The 16715-nt window shown below is 47.0% G+C and overlaps 2 pseudogenes; one reads left to right on the forward strand and one right to left on the reverse strand.

Moving 5' to 3' along the window:
* The first annotated feature begins 1966 nt into the window (after positions 1-1966).
* LOC136503048 (EID1-like F-box protein 3) lies at positions 1967-2764 on the forward strand (annotated as a pseudogene).
* A 115-nt stretch (positions 2765-2879) lies between these two features.
* LOC136503049 (phospholipase D alpha 1-like) lies at positions 2880-9378 on the reverse strand (annotated as a pseudogene).
* Between the last annotated feature and the right edge of the window lie 7337 nt (positions 9379-16715).

Below are 16715 nucleotides of genomic sequence, written 5' to 3' on the forward strand. Positions count from 1 at the left end.
TATCAGCTACTCCTACTCTGTAGTTCAGTCGCTGTTCCCTGCCAAAATTACATGCTGTGTGTCTGTTCCGCAAGTCTATCTATTGCTTGTCCAGTTGGCCTACATGTGGGACAACGTAACTGTTGTACAGTACGAAGTTTTGCTCGGCAGGCAGGGGACACGTCCCATCTCTTGGAACCTCGGCTGTACGGAGTAAAGTGCCAATCTGTTCGATCACATATCACTGCATACAAACAAGAGGTAAAAAAAAAAAAGATAAAAAAAGAGCGCGCGCACACAAAAGCCAACGCACGCATGCATGAACATGAGAACGAGGTCCGGTCCTTGCTTGTCTATCTAGTTGCAGTGTTGTTAGCTGGGCAAGTTAACATGACTGACCATGCGTGTTTGCTTGTCAAGGGAACAAACGCAACAAAGCTCTCGCGTGTGCCGCCGCCGTGTCTAAAGTCTGGACACGTGTGTCATTTTTCTAGTAGTAACTAGCAGAAAGCGTACTATATATAATCATGATCAGCAGCTAGCGACTTCTTCGATTGTTCGATGTATATACCTAACTGGGCAAAATAAATTAACATGGAGCCGACGATCGAATGGATCGGAGCCGGAAAATGTGTAGCCACCCTTCCCAACTCCTATGCAATGCAAGCTTATTGTATTCTACCCGATCGGGTGCCGGCCGGCCGGCCGTATCCATCCAGTCATCCACGTACGATGGATCAGCTTGTTGTTTATTATACGAATCGAACACGTACTCTATCAAAGTTACAGTGGAAAGGCGGGATCGAGCTGCATGTGTGGCACTCATCACGCCCTGTTCTTTTGGTGTAATTGCAACAACTTCAACTTGTACATTCATCTCCAAATGCTCTTAGCCTTTTTCAGCTTTCACACAAAATTTCGGATATGCATGTTTCCTTTCAGCGGTATGCATGTGCCGGCCGACGAGGCACGGAGTAAGAGCATCTCCAACATTTGGAGAAAAACTCAACCCCAAAACTAGTTATTGGGGAAGTTATAATTTTGTTTGGAGGGTGACTTGGAAGACGCCAGGTGCATGCTACTGTTCGTATTGGGGGCGAGTCTAGGTACCTCATCTTTGAGGAATTGGAGGATGGATTTTGAGGGGCTGAGAAATTTTTTTTCTCATTAGGAGCTAGATTGGGGTACTGTTGGAGCTCTTAAATCCCTCAAATCACCGTCTTTTCTTCTTAGGGGTGAAAATTAGGGAACTGTTGGAGATGCTCTAAGCCCATATCCACCATGGACATACAACACTCGTTGGTCTGTTGTCAAAACATACACACACACTCGTTGGTCTCAATCGCGCGCGCGTGCCTTTTAGGCCCACAGCGTGTAGTGTAAAAAAGAAGAAGAAGTTGGCATCTTGCATCGAAGATCACGGTACGTCAGTATGTGCTAGCTAGCATCACCCAACCAAAGGCTACTGCATGCTCTTTTCTCTACCAAGTCGGCTCATGATTTTCTCTATATCCCAGGTCTACTACTTCTCTATCCTCTACAAAGGCATCGGCCCAAGAACGTTCTCCGTTTCTAGTTTTTCTAGCTCTAGTATATATTACTATTTACAACGTGTGAAGTGATGCTTCTCTCTCTTCTTTTCTAACTTCACTCAGAGACAACATTGTGGAGGGCCTTAGGTAGCCAATGCAATTAAGCATCATTTATTTTGCAAGTAGAACATGTCAGGTCGATGGATCCAAGCACTTCCACTCGCAAGGTTAAATTTGAAAAGAGTTAAATGCATCATTGATCCGTTAACTTTTGCTCATGTTTCACTTGGATCCATCAACTGTGAAAGTGGTTTTTTGGATCAATAAATTTTTAAAGTGATGTATCTCTAGTTCATACCCCTTCGTTTCTTTTTTTAATCCGATGTGGCAGTCCACATTGGCACTGACATGTCCTTTGAGGAAGTTGTGGCTCACGTGAGCAGTAGACGAGGGCGATGAATGAGGGCGTGCGGAACACGCGGCAGTTCCTCGGCGCGTCGAGCAGCGGCGCGGGCGGTAGCGGGAGTAGCAGCGCGAGCTACCGGAGCGGCGGCGCCGACTACCAACGACGTGAACACGGGGATCCTGGACGAGAACGTCCTGGCGCTGGTGTTCCGGTCCCTCAACTTCGACCCAAGGCGCTGTGCACCGCCTGCTGCGTCAGCCGGCGGCTGCGGGCCGTCGCCGAGCGCGTGCTGTGGCGGGAGCTCTGCATCTCCCGTGCACCGCGGATGGTGGCCTCGCTGACGGGCGCAGGCGCAGGCGGCGCGCCCCCGGCCCCGGGGCGCGTCGTGGGCGGGTGGCCGGCGCTGGCGAAGCTGCTGCTCTTCTGATGCGGCGCGGCGGCGGCGGCGGTGCGGGGCCACTTCACGGGGGTGTCACGCTTCTCCAAGACGTCCAGGCGGAGCTTCCTGTCGCGGCGGTGCCGGGGCGACCTGCTCTACGTGTCGGACCCCTGCGAGCACGCCGTGCCGGGCGCCGACGACGACATGGGCGCCTACCGCGGCATGTTCCGCGGGTTCATGCGCTCCCGGACGCGCGCGTGCCTGGTGGGGCGTCAGGCCCCGCTGGAGACGCGCGTGCGCTGCCCCTACTGCGGCGCGCGCGTCTGGAGCATGGTGGCGGCCGGGTTGGCGCCGCGCAGCGCGTGCCACAGGCTGGGAGCCTACGAGGGCCGCCTCGAGTACTACGTCTGCGTCAGCGGACACCTCCACGGCAACTGCTGGCTCGCGCTGGTGGGCCACTCCGGAGCAGGTGGGCCGCGCAGTTCCGGCGCGGGGAGAGGTCGTCGAGGTCGTCCGCGCCGCTGCGCCGGGTGTTCGGGGACGCCACGCTCCGGGACACCGTGGTGCCGCAGCTGGTGCCCTGCTACGACCTCGCCACGGCGGTGCCGTTCCTCTTCTCCCGCGCCGACGCCGTCGAGAGCGACAGCTTCGACTTCCGCCACCGCTGCTCAAAGTTGGCGAGCGCGTCCCACGCCGCGGCACCTTCCAATGTGCAGTGCATGTCGTGCCACGGCTCTCGCGGGCCGCCGCGCTGCAGGGAGGCATGCTTGTAGTTGTTCTGCATGAAGTCGTGGTGGTACGTCGTGTCGAGGTCCCTGAACAGCGTGTGGTTCTCGTCGTCGTACCTGGTCGAACACCTCGCATCGTTAGCTCAGCTTCGGGCTCTGTTGTAGCAGCCAGAGCAACTGCATCAGTACCTGCCGTCGCAGAGGTCTATGCCGCCGATGAAGCTGACGACGTGGCGTTCGTCGGTGCCCGGCGTGGCTGCGTCGAGCGTGATAGTCTTCTGGTGGTGCGCAAACTCGGCGCTGGTCTCGACGTGCTGCACCATGGTCAGCGACGCGTCGGCGTTGCGCGGGCAGAGGAAGCACCTCACGTTGGTGCCCTCGAAGAATCTCCGGGTCTCCTCGTCGTGCGTCTTCATCAGGCCGGCGTTGCCGAGGAACGACACGGACGTGTTGTCCTGCCACGGCATCACCAGCACGGCCACCCCCTCGTCGGCCTTCCGCTTCAGCAGCTCGCCCAGCGTGACGCCGTCGGCGCCGGGGACCACCGCCCGACGGCCCGCGTCGCGCACCAGCGTGATCTCCGTGTTCACCGACCACCCCGCGATGTACATGAACCGCCGTGCGCCACGGATGGCGGCGAACAGGTCCTCCCTCAGCCGCGCCGGCCGGTACGCCAGCCCGCCGTCGAGGCGGACCCCCGGGTCGAACGCGTCGGATAGGTGCGCGTTCTGGTACATCGTGACGCTGCAGTTGGTCCGCTCCAGGAAAAACACGGGCTTGACGCCCGCGAATTTGGGGAGGCGGACGCCGGCGCCCCAGTACGGGTCACGCTCCACGTCAAAGAAGTGCAGGCGGACGCGGAGGCTCGGCGTGTGCGTCTCGTGGGCGTGCTCACCACCGCGGAGGTCGAGCCAGCACTCGAGCGGCTGTCCGGAGACGACGCGGGCGGCGTGACGGACCCGGCGCCGAGGACGCCCGCGCCGATGAGGTGCTGGACCGTGAAGGTGACCGCCATGGCGGCATAGGCGCAGTGCAGGCGGAACGACTGGTTCCAGGCCAGGCTGGTGGGGTGGAACTCCACCTCCCGGGTGCGCGCCACTCGCGCCGCGCTGATGTCGATGTCGACGTAGAGCCGGCTGTGCTGGAGGCAGTGCACGCCTGGGGACTCCTGAATCTTCTCCGTGGCTGCAGCCGGAGCTCCACGGCGTCCAGTGGTAAGGCCGCAGGGTCGTCCCCGTCTGTGGTTGGTCCGCCTGGTCCACGTCGCCTTCCTATACAGCGACGACGTGCCACATCAGCACGAGAAGCCAACGTGGAGAGGTATGGATCTAAGTGATATGGCGTACAAAGTTTATGGATCCAAAAAACCACTTTGAAAGTTGATGGACCTAACTGAAACATCGTCACAAGTTAATGGATCTCTGATGCATTTAACTCATTTGAAAATATAGTTACTAGTTAGTTTCAAGTGCAAAAAAGAGGAAATCGCTGGCTAATAAATAAAACAATATATACCAATAAGACTCCATATAGGTTGCCAATAATACCTATCATATATGCTATATATGTTGCCAATAAGTTTTATTTCCTATGTCCCACCATTCAAAGATGTCTTCCAACATCTAAACCGTCAAAAAAAACTTGAACCAAGCACACAGCCTTCATCTCCGCATCAGCTGCCAGGATGATGCTTGCGCCGTCTTTCGACGATGTCCCTCACTGGGATAACCCTAGTCATGCATGTTGTCGTCATAGTCTGCTGCAAGCCTTGTAGTTCCACACCATCGTTGTTGCAAGCACCATCTTTTGATGTAATTCCTCACTGCATTTGTCGTTGCCATATGCAGAGCCAGCCTCTATGGTTCGCTGCTAGCAGCCATCCCAACAAAGCACGCGATAACGCCTGCTTTGATGGTCGTCAAATGTTTGATTGCTCATCGTCAGCCATATGCGGTATATGGCATAATAATAATATGGCTGGCTTTATGTCGTCGAAGCTCGATCGTGACATCGCCATCGCCACGTCAGAATAAAACGGAACATATTGTTGATGAAGGGGATGACTTTCGCCTCGTCGGTGCCCAGTCATGTATGCCGGCCTTCATTAACAAGGATGTGTGTGAGTTGCCTTTGCCTCGTCGGTGCCCAGCAATGATGTGGCAGATCCTGTTAATTGGGACGTGTCGATGGAGTAGTGACCTCGCCTCGTTGGCACTTGGCCGCAGTCTCATCTAGCCTCGTCGGCACTAGACGAGTAGTAGTATAGGACAATCCACAACAATTAGCGATATGAATATTGCTTGGACAAAGCTTGTTAGATGACAGCCTCCCGGCGTTGATATTTTTATCATAGCAACGAGCAGGGAAATCCTGACTCGCGTGTCCTCATCCCGACGGCCGGGGTTTTCCCGTCTCGCATGTCTCGATTTTCATCATCACGACGAGCGGGGGTTTCCCGTCTCGTGCGTCTTGATTTTTCGCCGTCGCGACAAGCAGGGGTTTCCTGTCTCGCGTGTCTTGATTTTTCGTCATCGCGATGAGCGGGGGTTTCCCGTCTCGCGCGTTGCAACGAGTGGGGTTTTCCTGTCTCGCACGTCTTTCGTCATCGCGACGAGCGGGGGTTTCCCGTCTCGCGCGTTGCGACGAGCGGGGTTTTCCCATCTCGCACGTCTTTCGTCATCGTGACGAGCGGGGGTTTCCCGTCTCGTGCGTCTTGATTTTTCGTCATCGCGACAAGCGGGGGTTTCCCATCTCACGCATTGCGACGAGCAGGGTTTTCCCATCTCGCACAGCCATTGTTGTGACGAGCGGGGTTTTCCCGTCTCGCACGTCTTTCGTCATCGCGACGAGCAGGGTTTTCCCGTCTCGTGTGGCCTTCATTGCGACGAGTTTCTACCCGCGAAGGCAGAGTTCACACCAGGAAGATATCGTATCAAAACACCAAGCTCGGTGAGGGCAACCCCTCGCTGTAAGTACCAGCGTCCCGAGCTATCGAATTCGTGATCATGGACAGCCGCCATCATCAGGCGCTTTGCTATCAAGATCGAAACATGTCGTTGAAGCGCGAGGTGGTTCTCGACGATACACATGTAGATGCAGACGTGCAGCCGTGTGGCAGAATTGCCATCCGGCAAGACTTGCGCCGGGTAGAAGTGCAGCAACTAGCACGATCATGGAGCAGCTTTTTGGCCTCTGGGTGTAGGCATGGCGTGGAGCAACTAGCAGGCGCCGCCAGAGCTGGCAGGGCACGGCATCCTCCCTGAGAACTAGTAGGGCGACGGCGTGTATATGCGTATGCCGAAGAGCAGCGGGGCTTGGATAGATGCGTATGCGTGCGTAAGATGCGGCCGAAGGAACCCCTCTTGTTGACCAGGTTGCCGCTTTATATAGGGAGAGGGAGCAGGCCCATTGACCCCTCGGCCAAGCAACGCTACATCAGATATGATTTTCAGAGGCAACTAATGGGCATTTGTAGGAGCGGTTCGGAATGGGCATTTGTAGGAGCAGTTCGGACAGCCGCTCCTACCATATCGTCTCTACAAATCATGTATTTGTAGGGGCGGTTCCCAGACCGTCCCTACAAATTGATTTGTAGAGGCGACTGGTGTTATCAGCCGCCGCTACAAATTGATTTGTAGGGACGGCTACAGTACCAACCGCCCCTGCAGTGTATTTTTTCGCCAAAAAATCAAATTACCAACACGTGCTCCCCTAAATCATCCTGTGACGAGTAAAATACATGATCAAAGTATCTTGACAAACTTGACTATAATATTGTGTCCCAAACAAGATTGTTTAGCGAAAAGTTTTTAAACATCTTCTATAGCACTGTTTAGCCAAAAGTTTTTAAACATCTTTTATAGTACAAGAATCACAATAATAACAAACAGACTCATATTATGACAACAAAACATATATATATATATATCACAAAAAGACCATGCAAGCATGGTGCATTGAGCTGTGTAGATGGCAGCAGCTGCTAGCATAGACGGGCAGAACTGGAGCATCTCGTATTCGACAAGACTCAGCTCGGTCATGAAGAAAGACATGAGTTCGAGGTGTCCAGTAGTATAAAGATTTTGTTAGGGTTTATGTACTTGTACAGCAAACCTATAGCTTACATGATTTATTGATCACAAAAACAGGAGTATGTATTAGTATCTTACCTTCTTCTCAGATTGTGCTGCCTTTAGAAACCTTCTCATGAAACAGTATGGAGTTGGCACCGACATATTGAAATTAAGTGTGTTCACTATCCTCCTCTCCTGCAGAGATTTCAATGTCAGTTATCTGTTTTTTTTTTTGCACTAAAAATCAACATGCAACACATTTTTTACCATTTCAAGAATATCAGCCCTTGTGTAGGCGCGATCACATATTAAGATCAGATCCTCGACCACCGGTACGCTCACTTCTTCATACTTGCACGCGAGCAACATAGCAGTTACACCAACTAACTGAAGCTTCTTCCGCACCACAGTTTCACGTGCCAAGAACACAGTATGTAGTCTACTCAGTAGCGAAGCCACGCAATGGTTTATTGGTATGTTTTCCGCTAAAGAAGATGTAAGCTTCCATGAAACTGATCATGTCACATATAACAGGATCCCACGAAATAGTAAAATCTTATATATATATGGAAGAAAGAGTATGAAATAGTGGTCAAACTATTATTGACTTAACCTTCATCGTAAACCTGTTGAAAAGATAGCATATTAGCATAACTAAGATAAAGCACTTTCATGGGCACATTTCATATGAACTGTTCTTTAAGATCATAATATGGGAATCAAGGAGTTGAAATCATAAATGTAATTGAATTGAATTTTGATAATTATACAAAGGACCTACTGACACCCTTCACATATCACTCACCTCTGACATACCGAGGAAACCAAATTGGCAGAGAAGTCTCTAAGTTACCAGTGGTTATCTGATAGCCTATGCCCTAGCCTTTTTGCAACAATGCAAGTGATCATTGATGGCATCAGCTAGTGCAACTACAAATCAAGATAATCATTGCTAATTTAGGACTAATATGATGAGAAGAATATACAAAATGACTAAAAAATAAGTCATGCACATGAACTATCAAAACTTTATGGTTTGCCACTTACATAAGGTTCAATATGAATATGTGGATTACGGAGAAGACTTTGGACTACTCTCATTAGAGCAAATAAAACAGGAAGATCACCCAAACTCCGGGTAACCTGAAATTCAGATGGTTACACACTTAATGCCATCTCAAAAAAAATAACACCAAAAGCAAGAAGCTACTGTAAAACCTCATCTGCAATGAAGTAGGAAAAGTAAGGAACCAAAGGATGAAGACCAGAATCTTTTGCCAAGCTCACTAAAACTTCTTTAAAAAGGGATGTATCAGATCTACTCATAGTAAGCTCAGCTATTTTATCAAAGTACATCTGTAAAACCAAACAGTGAAGAGGTATATAAGTTTCTTGGAAATATATGAGTAATACAATGCACGGTATCATAATCAAAGTACCTGTAGTTCTCTAGATAATACATGCTTAACAGGAAGCTTGACATCAACCGGAAGTCCATCAGACCTTTTATTTTCAGTCAGTGATGAACATTATTGATTATTCCTTATTTCTGGTTAGGACCTTCAGAATAGGAAAAGGTAATGAAACTAGTTCTTCCACTACTAGCTTGTACATTTTTTTTATATGCCAGTTCTAATTGCATAGCAAGTTGCATGAGTAAAAATTCCCATCTGGCCAACTGTTGTAAGCCCAAAATAATGGATGGGCCTGCAGGTCATAGAACAGGCACAACCATCACCAAATCTATAGGGGATCAATCTAGCCAGACTAATAGACTTATCAGTTATCGCTTGATCCTAATCATTTCAACACAACACGAAATCTAAACCACCATCACCAAATCTATACGGAGTATAGGGGATCAATCTAGCCAGACTAATGGGCTTATCACCTGATCCTGATCATCTCAACACAACGCGAAATCGAAACAAGCTAGCCCTGCTCTACTAACGCCAGGCTCAAATCAAACAACCCACCTAGACTGCAGGCGTTTTGATGCTAAAACAAGACAAGCAAACGAACTAGCCTGAGTTCCTATCACGAATCCCATAGTAATCGAACAGATCTAAGCGCCACGCGCACCATTTCCACATAAAGAAATCTGCATCTATGGCTACCTAAGCTTAGATCTGATCCGCTAAGGCCGCGGCAGAGGGGGGGGTCGCTCACCTTGCTTGTGGCCGGCGCCCTTCTCGACCATGTGGCACTGTGCGCACTTGGTCTTGAAGATCTTCTCGCCCACCTTGGGGTTCCCAGGGGGAGCCTCCGAGAACGACGCCATCGCCGCAAGCAGATATCTGAGTCTAAGCCGACGAAGAAGAGGAGGAGGCCAACCGCAACTTCTTCGCCTCCTTGAGGACCTTCATGGAGCAGACGAAGAGACAAGCACATCTGGAGAGAGAGATCAAGACAGAGGGAGAGGCAGAGGAAGAGACAGGAACCTAGGGTTTCATGGAGCAAACGAGATGTTGCATCGGGGGCAACTGAGCCGGTGACCACCGGTAGGCGCCGTGCCTAGGGACAGCAGCCATTGGGGCCCCCATAGCTAGGGGCAGCCACCCACCACCCGCTGCACTGGTGACTTGGCTTCCACCGACCTTCTTACCGCCTCCCCGACTGAAAGCTCTAGTTTGGTTTTGGTTAATTGATGAAACCCTAAGTGCTAACCTAGTTTATCAAAGTGATTATGAGATAGGTAGCACTACTCCAAGTGATGAATCAATGACGAAGATCATGACAAAGGTGATGGCATGGTGATGATCAAATACTTGAACTTGGAAAAGAAGAAAGAGAAAAACAAAAGGCTCAAGGCAAAGGTATAAAATGTAGGAGCCATTTTGTTTTGGTGATCAAGATACTTAGCGAGTGTGATCACATTTAGGATAGATAGCCGTACTATTAAGAGGAGTGAAACTCATATCGAAATATGGTTATCAAAGTACCACTAGATGCTCTAATTCATTGCATATGCATTTAGGATCTAGTGAAGTGCTAACACCCTTGAAAACATTTGTGAAAATATGCTAACACATGTGCACAAGGTGATACACTTGGTGGTTGGCACATTGGAGCAAGGGTGGAGAAGTTAGAAGTGAAAAGGAGTTGGTCGCGAAGACGCTGGCGTCGGTCAACTGACCGGACGCTGGGTCTGAAAGCACCGGACGCTGAATGCCTGCGTCCGGTCACGCTGACTTGGTGGTACAGTGGCTAGGGTTTACCACCGGACGCTGGGCTATGTTCAATCGAGGTGGACCGGACGCGTCCGGTCGAGGAGAAACGGATTTTGACCCTTACTGTACTCGACCAGACGCTGGGGGTTCAGCGTCCGGTCAGCTTCGTAGCCGTTGAAATCTGACGAACAGCGTTTGAAGCCAGTGACACGTGGCATAAATCAGTGGACCGAACGCTGAGTCTAGGGTCCGATCAATATGATCGGAGCATCCGGTCAGAGCGCGTTTGCCCAATGAAGGGGTATAACGGCTCTATTTGATGGGGGCTCTATTTATAGCTCCATGGCCGGCTGAAGCTCGATGACTTGCACATTTTCATTGACATAGCAACCTTGTGAGCTTAGCCAAAGCCTTCCCACTCATCTCCATCATTGATCCATCATCATTGTGAGATTGGGAGAGAATCTAAGTGCATTGCTTGAGTGATTGCATCTAGTGGCACTTGGTATTCGTGTTGCGCTGCGGATTTCGCTTGTTTCTCTTGGTGGTTGCCACCACCTAGACGATTGGAGCAGCGGTGGAGGATCAGCACGAGTTGATGATTGTTCGTGGCCATCTCCATTGATTGTAAGGGGAGTTGTACCTTCCCTGGCGGAGTGCCGAAAGGTAACTCTAGTAAATTACTCGTGTCATTGAGTTACCTCACTTGTGGGTCGGTTCTTGCGGTGTCCTATCATGTGGACGAGGTTTGTGAAACACCTCTTAGCCGCCGAACCACCAAGTATTGGTCGACACAACGGAGACTAGCATGTTGGCAAACACGTGAACCTCAGGAGAAAAATCGATTGTCTCTTGTCATTTGCATTCTCCTGGTGATTGGCTTAATCTTCATCTTGTGATTGGTTCATCCCTCGACACGTCGGTATAATCGCCCTACTCACTTATTTACATTCTTGCAAACTAGTTGATACAAGCTCTTTAGTGTAAGTAGAATTGAGAGCTTGCTTTGTTGTTTACATTCATCTAGTTGAGCTCTTAAGAGTAGCAAGTTTGTGTGCCTAAGTAATCATTGCAACTAGAATTGTTGATAGGTGGCTTGCAACCCTTGTAAAGCTAGAGCAAGTTTGCATTATGCTATTTGTCATACTAATCAAATTGCTCTAGTTGATTTGTAGATTTTTAAATAGGCTATTCACCCCCCTCTAGCCATATTAGGACCTTTCAAGTGGTATCAGAGCCATGGTCACCGTTTGTTTGAAGGCTCAACAACCTCGGTGTCAAATTATGGCTCAAGTTGTGTTCAACTATGTGGGGGGCAAACCACCATTCTTTGATGGCACATGCTATGGTTATTGGAAGAGAAAAATGAGGATGTATCTTGGTTCAATCAATGATTAAGTATGGGAAGTGACCGAGAATGACTATGCTATCATTGATCCCGATGATCCAACCAATCAAGATAAGATCAACAAGCAATGCAATACAATGGCTCTCAACACCATATACAATGCCATTGATTCCAAGGTGTTTGAGCAAATCAAGGATTGTGATAGAGCAAATGATGTGTGGAAGAGATTAGAGGAAACATATGAGGGCACACCGGCGGTGAAGAGTGCCAAGTTATACATTCTCAAGGACAAGTTGACAAGTTTCAAGATGAAGGAAGATGAGAGCATTCTGGAGATGTTCCATCGATTGCAAGTCATAGTCAACGACTTGAAGGTATTAGGAGAGAAGATCAAGGATGATGATGTCTCCCATCGATTCTTGATGTGCTTACCTCCAAGATTTGAGATGTTAAGATTGCTCATCATAAGAGGAGGATTGAAGGACATTACCCCCAACCAAGTACTAGGTGATGTCATGACATAAGAGACATACCATGTGGAAACGGAGGGGATGACAAGGAGGACAAGAAGGAAGAAGAGGACAAGAAGAAGAAAAGCATAGCATTCAAGGCTAGTTCATCATCATACAAAAACAAGGGCAAGTCCAAGAAAGAATCAAGTGATGATGAAGATCTAAGTGATATTGATGATGAGGCTATGGCTCTCTTTGTGCGCAAGATGGGCAAGTTCATGAAGAAGAAGGGCTATGGTGCAAGAAAGAGAAGAGATCACACCAAGAAGAAAGAGTATGTAAGAAGATGCTACAATTGCAAGAGCCTTGATCATGTAGTAGCAAATTGTCCATACAATAGTGATAATGATGAGGATGAGAAGAAGAAGCACAATGAGGATAAGAAAGAAAAGAAGGAGAAGAAGGAAAAGAGAATGATCTTCCAAAAGAAGAAAAAGGGTGGAGGCTATGTAGTCACATGGGATAGTGATGACTCATCGGATAGTGATGACTCTAGTGATGATGGCAAGAAGTCTATCAAGAGAGCACTAGCAAGCATCGCCCTCAACAACAAGCCCGCCATCTTTGACACTTCATCAACATGCTTCATGGCAAAGCCTACCAAGGTAAAATATGATGAGAGTGATGATGATGAATGTGAAAGTGACTCTTATAGGAATGATAATGATGATGATGAGGAGTACTCTAAGGAGGAGCTCTTGGACATGTGTGAGCAAGTGCACGCTTGCAATGAGATGAAGAGAAAGGAGTGCAAAGAATTGCGCAAGAAAGTAAAATTTCTTGAGCAATCCTTTGTTGAGCTCAATGCCACTCATGAGGGGCTAATGGATGCCCATGAGAAACTTAGCAAAGCTAACTCTAAGCTTGAAAAGGCTCACTCCTCTCTCATTGAGCAAGTCAAGAAGGAGGAAGCCAAGAAGGAGCAAGTGATAGTAACATGTGATGTGGGAATAACATGTGACCTTATTGATGAATCTTTTCATGAACCCATTATTGTTGTTCCTACTAACACTTCTTGTAGCACAACCATTATCACTCCACCTATGAATGATACATCACTAATGGTGGAAAATGAAACCCTCAAGAAGGAGGTGAATGAGCTCACTCATGCCTTAGGCAATGTCTATGGTGAAGATGTCCGCTTGCTAAAGTGCTTGGGTAGCCAAAGGTTTTCTCTCAATAAAGAGGGATTAGGCTATACCCCCAAGAAAGGCAAGGCGGCCTTTGTCACTCCCAAAGTTAGCTTTGTGAAGGGCAATGGTCGGTTTTGCAATAGATACAAGCAAGTTGGGCATATAGAGCAAAATTGCAAGGCTAACAAGAACAAGCTACCTAATGTATCCTCAATCAAATTTGATTCTTGTTACATGCTTTATAAGGGTGCCAATGGTGTGAAGGCTAAGTTCATTGGTACACCAATTATGGGCCCAAAGAAGAAGGCCATTTGGGTACCAAAGACCTTAGTGACTAACCTACAAGGACCCAAGCAAGTTTGGGTACCTAAAAAGAATTGATCTTCTTTTGTAGGTAAATTATAAAGCCGGAGGAAGGCATTGGGTGCTTGATAGTGGGTGCACATAACACATAATCGGTGATCCAAGAATGTTCAATTCAATCAATGAAAGCAAGAGCAATGGGATTGATAGTATCACATTTGGTGACAATGGCAAAGGCAAGGTCAAAGGGCTCGGTAAGATTGCAATATCCAATGATTTGAGCATTTCCAATGTGCTACTAGTAGAGAGCTTGAACTTTAACTTATTATCGGTAGCTCAATTATGTGATCTTGGTTTCAAGTGCATATTTGGTGTGGATGATGTAGAGATCATAAGTGTAGATGGATCCAACTTGATATTCAAAGGATTTAGATATGAGAATCTATACTTGGTTGATTTCAATGCTAGAGAATCTCAATTATCAATATGTTTGATCACTAAGTCTAGCATGGGTTGGTTATGGCATAGAAGGCTTGGTCATGTTGGAATGAAACAATTGAACAAGTTGATTAAGCATGACTTAGTTAGAGGCTTGAAAGATGTCACATTTGAGAAGGATAAGCTATGTAGTGCATGTCAAGCCAGAAAGCAAGTTGGTAATACACATCCTAAGAAGAGCATGATGAGTACATCTAAGGCATTTGAGTTAATGCACATGGACTTGTTTGGACCAACCACATACACTAGCATTGGTGGAAACAAATATGGATTTGTAATTGTGGATGATTTCACTAGATACACATGGGTGTTCTTTTTTGGTGACAAGAGTGATGTGTTTGCAACATTCAAATCATTTGTCAAAGGCATTCACAATGAGTTTGAAACAACAATCAAGAAAGTTAGAAGTGACAATGGTAGTGAATTCAAGAACACTAGAGTTGATGAGTTATGTGATGAATTTGGAATTAGACATCAATTCTCGGCCAAGTATACTCCTCAATTAAATGAGCTAGTTGAAAGAAAGAATAGAACCTTGATTGATATGGCAAGATCAATGTTGAGTGAGTACAATGTGAGTCATTCATTTTGGGCCAAAGCAATCAACACGGCTTGCTACTATAGCAACCGACTCTATTGTCACCCCATGATGGAGAAGACACCTTATGAGCTATTGAATGGAAGAAAGCTAAATATAGCATACTTCTGGGTCTTTGGTTGTAAATGCTTTATATTGAAGAAATGCACTAGATTGAGCAAGTTTGAAAAGAAATGTGATGAAGGTTTCTTGCTTGGTTACTCCACTACTAGCAAGGCTTATAGAGTTTGGAATTTGGCTAGTGGTACTCTTGAGGAGGTTCATGATGTGGAATTTGATGAAACAAATGGTTCCCAAGAGGAAGATGAGAATCTAGATGATGTAAGAGGCACTCAATTGGTCAATGCAATGAAGAACATGGACATTGGTGATATAAGGCCTAGAGAGGTGATTGATATTGAAGATGACAAGAATTAAGTGCTCTCTAACTCAAATGTGCAAGCTAGTGGTTCTCATGATCAAATCCAAGTAAGCACTAGTGATGGCAATATGCAAGATCAACAAATGGCTAGTTCATCATCTCAACCAAGTGATCAATCTAATGCTACCAATCAAGTGCAAGTGCTTCAACCAACAAATGTTGCAAGAGATCATCCATTGGACACTATCATTGGTGATATTTCAAGAGGTGTTCAAACAAGATCAAGATTGGCTTCATTTTGTGAGTATTTCTCATTTGTGTCATCCATTGAACCTAAGAAGATAGATGAAGCATTGAGGGATGTTGATTGGATCAATACTATGCATAAAGAGCTAAACAACTTCACAAGAAATCATGTATGGGATTTAGTTGAGAGGCCTAAGGATCATAATATGATTGGAACTAAGTGGGTCTTTCAAAACAAGCAAGATCAAGATAGGATAGTAATAAGGAACAAAGCAAGATTAGTGGCTCAAGGTTATACTCAAGTTGAAGGTCTTGACTTTGGAGAAACATATGCCCCGGTTGCAAGATTGGAAGCAATTAGGATCTTGCTAGCTTATGCTTGTGCCCACAACATCAAATTGTACCAAATGGATGTGAAAAGTGCATTTCTCAATGGGTACATCAATGAGCTTGTGTATGTTGAGCAACCTCCTGGTTTTGAAGATGAAAAGAAACCCAACCATATGTTCAAGTTGAGAAAGGCTTTGTATGGATTGAAACAAGCACCTAGAGCATGGTATGAGAGATTGAGGGATTTCCTACTCTCCAAGGGATTCAAGATGGGAAAGGTTGACACCACTCTCTTCACCAAGAAGCTTGGAAATGACTTGTTTGTAATGCAAATCTATGTTGATGATATCATCTTTGGATCAACAAATCAAGAATTTTATGAGGAGTTTAGCAAGATGATGACAAGTGAGTTTGAGATATCTATGATTGGAGAACTTAGTTACTTCCTTGGTCTTCAAATTAAGCAAATGAAGAATGTCACATTTGTGAGTCAAGGCAAGTATATCAAGGACATGCTCAAGAAGTTTGAAATGGATGAGAGTAAAGCTATTAGTACACCAATAGGGACAAGTGGAAGCTTGGATAGTGATGCTAGTGGCAACATGGTGGATCAAAAGATGTATAGGTCTATGATTGGAAGCCTACTCTATGTGACCGCATCAAGGGCGGATGTGATGTTTAGTGTATGCATGTGTGCTAGATTTCAAGCCTCACCAAGAGAAAGTCATTTGAAGGCAACAAAGAGAATATTGAGGTACTTGAAGCATACACAACATGTTTGACTATGGTATCCCAAAGGAGCAAGATTTGAGTTGATTGGATATTCGGATTCCGATTATGCAGGATGCAAAGTTGAGAGAAAGAGCACATCGGGCACATGCCAACTATTGGGAAGATCACTTGTGTCTTGGTCATCAAAGAAGCAAAATAGTGTAGCACTTTCAACCGCCAAAGCGGAGTACATTTCGGCCGGTAGTTGTTGTGCTCAATTACTTTGGATGAAGGCTACCTTGAATGACTTTGGAATCAAGTTCAAGCAAGTGCCATTACTATGTGACAATGAAAGTGCCGTGAAGCTCACTAACAACCCGGTTCAACACTCAAGAACAAAGCATATAG

Source organism: Miscanthus floridulus, chromosome 14 (assembly GCF_019320115.1).
Source record: "Miscanthus floridulus cultivar M001 chromosome 14, ASM1932011v1, whole genome shotgun sequence".
NCBI classification, from domain to species: Eukaryota; Viridiplantae; Streptophyta; class Magnoliopsida; order Poales; family Poaceae; genus Miscanthus; species Miscanthus floridulus.